The sequence below is a fragment of the Hemitrygon akajei genome, chromosome 15 (assembly GCF_048418815.1).
Source record: "Hemitrygon akajei chromosome 15, sHemAka1.3, whole genome shotgun sequence".
NCBI lineage: Eukaryota > Metazoa > Chordata > Chondrichthyes > Myliobatiformes > Dasyatidae > Hemitrygon > Hemitrygon akajei.
Window position 1 is genome coordinate 83,882,934 of NC_133138.1, and position 6,460 is coordinate 83,889,393.

Here is a 6,460-nt window from a genome sequence, read left to right on the forward strand (position 1 = left end):
TAAGACATGCCCTCTAGTCTAGTCCAGATAGGAATCCTGGTGAGGCCACAGATTTGGGCCTCTGTCATTTCATCCTTCACTGGATCTATGCCTTCAACCACTAGATTTTCTCCTTCCCTTTGTCCAGGAGGGATCAGAAGATCAGCCATCTCCAGACTGTGACCCCTACGCCCTCCCACTCAGCCATCGACTCCTAATCTTGGATCTCACTGACTCCAAATCTGGTTCTGATGAACCTGGATATCTCTAGAACCTATTTGTAGCAGCAATTATTGATCCAAATCAAAACAAAACAATTGCTGCCAGCCTGTGACCCCAGATGGAGTTGTTATACATGCATGACTCACTCTGAGCTCCAATGATCATTCCAAAGAGTCAAATCCTTTATCCTTCATTAACAAATATACAACCTTGAAGTGGTCAGCAAAGATATAACTTCCATGGTCCCAAGCCTCAAAATGCTAAGAAATAAGCAAGAATACAAAACTTAATTCCCTTTTGTTTTACCACACCCCCACTAATGTGACTAGTTACCATAATAGACACAATAAATGCAGTACAGGATACGTGGCTCCTACACCACTGTTGCTAATTCCAGTTCCAATGACCCGGGTCATCTCCCAACCACTGTTATGTGGCCTCAACTGCCTTCAGTTCCAGGCCAAAAGCTTTCTCACTGCCACTGAGTTCCTGGTCTCTACTCCCCAAACCAGGGCTCTCAGGCTCCCCCATCAATTCAGTCCTCAGACTCCATCTTCCTCCCTCCCTAACTTCCCTGTACAATGGTAATGTTGCAGCTTTACAGGACCCTGGTCAGACCCCACTTGGAGTACTGTGCTCAGTTCTGGTCACCTCACTACAGGAAGGATGTGGAAACTTTAGAAAGGGTTCAGAGAAGATTTACAAGGATGTTGCCTGGATTGGGGAGCATACCCTATGAGAATAGGTTGAGTGAACTCGGCCCACAGAAGATGAGAGGTGACCTGATAGGTGTTTAAGATGATGAGAGGCGTTGATCGTGTGGATCAGAGGCTTTTTCCCAGGGCTGAAACAGCTAACACAAGAGGGCACAGTTTTAAGGTGCTTGGAAGTAGGTATGGAGGAGATGTCAGGGGCAAGTTTTTTTTTTATATACAGAAGGTGGTGAGTGCACAGAATGGGCTGCCAGCGACGGTGGTGGAGGCGGATACCATAGGGTGTTTTAAGAGTCTGCTGGATAGGTACACGGAACTTAGAAAAATAGAGGGCTTTGAGCAACCCTAGGTAATTTCTAAAATAAGTACATGTTTGGCACAGCATCGTGGGCCGACAGGCCTGTATTGTGGTGTAGGTTTTCTATGTAACCCAACCCTCCCTCTTCCCTGAAGCCTCCAACACTCTTCTCTTCCTCGCTCTCCCCCACCCCCGATCCCAGCAGTAATCCCTGCTGCATCTTCACCATTCTCTCTGACCTTCACTTTCCCCTCTTTGAGTGGAGTGTTCTGTCCTCAGCAAGGGCCTTACCTTTTTTCAGCTTTACCTACACCTCAGTGAGTTCAGCACCCACCACAATGCAGAACCCTTCTGTTGCCTGCTTCTCCTAGCCTACTTCTTTGGCAAGAATTCTCCAACCCATACCAATGACCCCTTCTTCCATCTCCAATCCCTTCCTCTTCTTGGACACCTGGCTCTGGTCTTCTACCTGCTGCAGATCTTTTAATCTCTAATTACCAACAAAGCATCAACCGTCTTGACTTCAGCATTCCTTTTTCCACATCAAAACTAAGCTCCCCATCAAACCTGCACACAGAGAAGCTGTTTTGACCCCTACTTCGCTGAGGCTAGATGGCAACTCTCAGGCTACGTCCACACTACACCGGATAAATCCGTAAGCGAAGCTTTTTCTCTTCGTATTTACCCTCCATCCACACTAAAACGGCATTTTCGTCACCCGAAAATGGAGAATTTCAGAAACGCTCTCCAGAGTGTGTGATTTTGAAAACACCGGATTGGCCGGAGCAATGTGGACGGGGTAACTGGAGAAATCTAAAAACCGCTGTCATGCCGTGCGGGAACAGATGGTGACAGCAACGCGCCATTTCATTGTTTTCCTGAACGAAACCTAACAATTTCAGAACAGATGGCAATGAGACAAGCCAGAAGTTAGAAATGTACTCACCAAATACTTTGACCCATAACTTACTGAATAAATAAGTATACTCACTTTGCCCTGTTTTCTGTCCTTGCTGGTATGAAGGTGGTTTACCTATTTATGCAAGTACTTCTCTGACAATAGATATGTAACAGCTTAATGTAACATTGTATGGAAATACAAGATAACACCGATGCAGATATGTTTTATACATTTAACAAGGGGCTTTATTAATGCAACAGAGTTCGTCAGTTTTTCAATGTTTGTCGTCAGCCGTGTCATACTGTCCGTGAACTCCCTGTCGGTTGCCTCCATACGCCCCAGTATTTGTTCTTTTTTGTTTTAAGTCCTCCTGTGCGAGAGCCAACAGCTGTCCACCGTTTAAGTTTTTCTAGTCTAACTGAACAAACGCGTAGCAAGTCTTTCACGGCGAGATTCAACACCAAACATGTCGCTTGTTTTCTGTAGATGTGTCCTGCACATGCGCAGTAGGAGGAGATTCACCGAAATATCCATTTTAATGTGGACGGAGCTATTTTTAAAAACACTTAGTGTGGACGCCTATCGTTTTTACGCAAAACCGGGTTTTCAAAATTGGTCTAGTGTGGACGTAGCCTTAGACACCTCTTACTTTTCCCTTGAAAAGGACCCCTCTCAGAACTATCAGGCCATTGTCTCGCACACCATCATCAACTCTGGAGATCTCCCATCCACTACCACCAACCCCTAGCTCCCTTACCCCACAGTGTTCATTTGTATCTCCTACCCAATATCCACAAACCTGACCATTGGATATAGCAGAAAATGTTGAACTCGAATGGGTTAATGACAGTGGACACAGATAACCAATTGTCTTTGTTCTTGCCATGAGGTCAAAAGAATGGATGCCGTCATTTTGAGGTTGCCCTGCGTCCTCCATTTTTTTTGAAGTGAAGTTGCTTGGTTTGATTGATGTTCTAAAGTAGACACAATGATGCAACAGGTAATCTGCTGGACTAGAGATCATTTCCAAATAACAAGTTATTTCTGCGGTGTTATTTGGTTAAATATAATGTGAAGCTGTGTGACTGTTGGGATCTATGTGTGTCTTGAGTGATTCAAACCGGTTACTGGTTTTGTAATTGATTTTTTAAAAAAGCCATAAATTGCCAGTTGCCATTTGCGGAAGAAGGGCAGTAAATGGATGTCGGTTTGGTGCAGAGCCAATAAGGTGTTAAAGGTCAGTTAAATGACTCGTAGCCAACAACACTGAAAGGCAACATTTAAATGTGTAAGGAATGAATATAAAAGCAGAGGTTTTCAGATACAAGACAGTGATAACTCTCTGCAGAGACCACCATCGCAAGGAGCACCCCCCCCCACCCTCCGGTTAGGAGCTGGGAGAAGGAGGGCCGATCGTCTGGCCATCGGAGATCCCCCATTTCGGTGTTATAAATTGGAAAAGGGGTCTGAGTGAGTATTGGTACAATAAGGACAGTAGAATTCATTTTCTAATTTGTTGGTTTGTGTAGAGACAGTATAGCGCGAGCATCGATTAATTGGGTTGCGTAGTGAGGTACATAGAATAGTACAGCATAGTACAGGCCCTTTGGCCCACAATGTTGTGCTGACCCTTAAACCCTGCCTCCCATATAACCCCCACCTTAAATTCCTCCATATACCTGTCTAGTAGTCTCTTAAATTTCACTGGTGTATCTGCCTCCACCACTGACTCAGGCAGTGCATTCCACGCACCAACCACTCTCTGAGTGAAAAACCTTCCTCTAATATCCCCCTTGAACTTCCCTCCCCTTACCTTAAAGCCATGTCCTCTTGTACTGAGCAGTGATGCCCTGGGGAAGAGGCGCTGGCTGTCCACTCTGTCTATTCCCCTTAATATCTTGTAACCCTCTATCATGTCTCCTCTCAACCTCCTCTCCAAGAGTAATGCCCTAGCTCCCTTAATCTCTGATCATAATGCATACTCTCTAAACCAGGCAGCATCCTGGTAAATCTCTTCTGTACCCTTTCCAATGCTTCCACATCCTTCCTATAGTGCTTCCACATTACTCAAAGTAACCAGAGTTCTATAGAGCTGCATCATTACTTCGCGACTTTTAAACTCTATCCCTCAACTTACGAAAGCTAACACCCCATAAGCTTTCTTAACTATCCCATCTACCTGTGAGGCAACTTTCAGGGATCGGTGGATGTCGGCAAACTTGCCAACCCACCTTCTACCCCCACATCCAGGTCGTTAATAAAAATCACGAAGAGGTCCCAGAACCGATCCTTGTGGGACACCGCTAGTCACAACCCTCCAATTCGAATGTACTCCCTCCACAACGAGCCTCTGCTTTCTGCAGGCAAGCCAATTCTGAATCCACCTGGCCAAATTTCCCTGGATCCCATGCCTTCTGACTTTCTGAATAAGCCTACTGTGTGGAACCTAACTTAATTCTGTTGATGAGTGATCAAAATGACTGACCAGGTAGGCCAATTGTCTCTGCCTGCTTCTGCCTCACTGAACTCGAGTCCTCATACCTCAACTCCATTTTATCCCTCTTAGTTTCGTCCCTTCCCACTTACATCCGCGACGCTTCTCACGCTCTCGATCTGCTCAACTTTCAATTCCCTGGCCCTGATCGACCGTGCCTATATACACTTCCGGACGATGTCAAGAGCAGCGCCTCTCCGTCCTTAGGAACGGCCGGCTTTGCACAGGGAGAGGATTCATGTGGATTTAGCCATTTCTTTGTAGTTGTGGATGCATTACAATGTGACTAGAAGTGTTCCCAAGAGCCCCCACTACATCCTCGCACACAGAATTGTTGAGAAGCTTCTTCTCTAGAACCGCCGTTCCAGAACACTAGTGACAATGGACCACAGTTTGTCATTGTTGGAAATGAATGGAATAAGACATATTACATCTGCACCGTACCACGCACCAACAAGTGCTTTGGCGGAAAGTTTCATCCAGAATTTAGGGAACGCACTACACCGACACCGATCAGAAACTCGGCAATTTTCTGCTTGCATACCCCCACTGCTGCACAGTCCATAAACATCCACTCCCCATTTATGCTATACATGGGCTCGTGCTCCTCAAAGCCAGTCTCAGAAAGATTATGCAAGACAAACAGCCGAGACAAATTGAGGGCTCCTCAAACAAGGAGGTTCGATATTTTACTCCCGGACAAACAGTCCCGACGCGGGCCACAGAGGTGATCAAAAGTGGGTACTTGGAAAGATCAAGAACAGAAGGGGATCAGTCTACACAGCGGAGATACACCTGTTGTGTATTTAATATGTCAGAGTTGAGTAATTTTGTAAATATGTCTTTTGATTAAGAATTCTTCGTTTATGTGATTTATTATGGTTACGTACAAACTACCTGAATTACATATGTCATCACGCTTCCATGTTTTTTTTTTACTTTATTTTTGTTGAACACAAACAAAAACAGAAACACTAAACATATGCTAACAAAGCCAGGGACTCGCACATAAGCAGCAACAAATCTATAACTAATAACTTTAAATATACAAATAAACAAGAAAATCCACTCTAAATATTGTTGGACAGAAGGAACTACATCTAAAAGGAGTCACAAAACAGAAGCATTTACAGATAACCCGAAACGTTGACAAATTTGTACAGTCTTTACAGCTTTCTGGTAATAGGAAGTTTTCAGAGTATTAACGTATAGCTTGAAGTCTGACGTAAAAATATAAATGAAGCTTTCTTATTGCTGTATTTGCATTTATGGATATAAAATTTGCTGTAAATTAACAAAAAAGTTATGATAAAGAAATGATCCCTATGAGATTTGGTGGTATTAGTAAACCCAAATAAGACATTTTCAAAACAAAAAGTAAAATCACGCTTCCATGTGATACGTGCACACCTCACTTATTGTAAAAAAAAACGAAGTTAGACTTGCATTCTGGACTCTCCGTGGTTTCCTTTCAATTAGATTTGATTCAATTGATGTTATTATTGGCTTCGGAGTTGCAAAAAATAACATCAACCAGTTGAGGAGATCAGAGTAAATTGTTAAAGAAGAAAAGTGTTCAAAGTCAACGTCTACCATCACCACCGAGGAGACTGAGAACCTGAGATTGTTTCACAGCCACAAGTCTCACCAGAGTGAAGCCTTGCAGGTACGGGTTGGAGTGTAGTGTATTTAATATTTCAGCAATATTTAAGAATTCTTTCGTTGTTTGATAGATATAACCTGTAATTAACTAAGTAAGTGAATGGAACGGCATGCATCATTACGCTACCACATCTGAAGGCCTGACTAAAAGAAAGCAGGTATTTCAGCCTCCTGTTTCGACTAATTTCTGG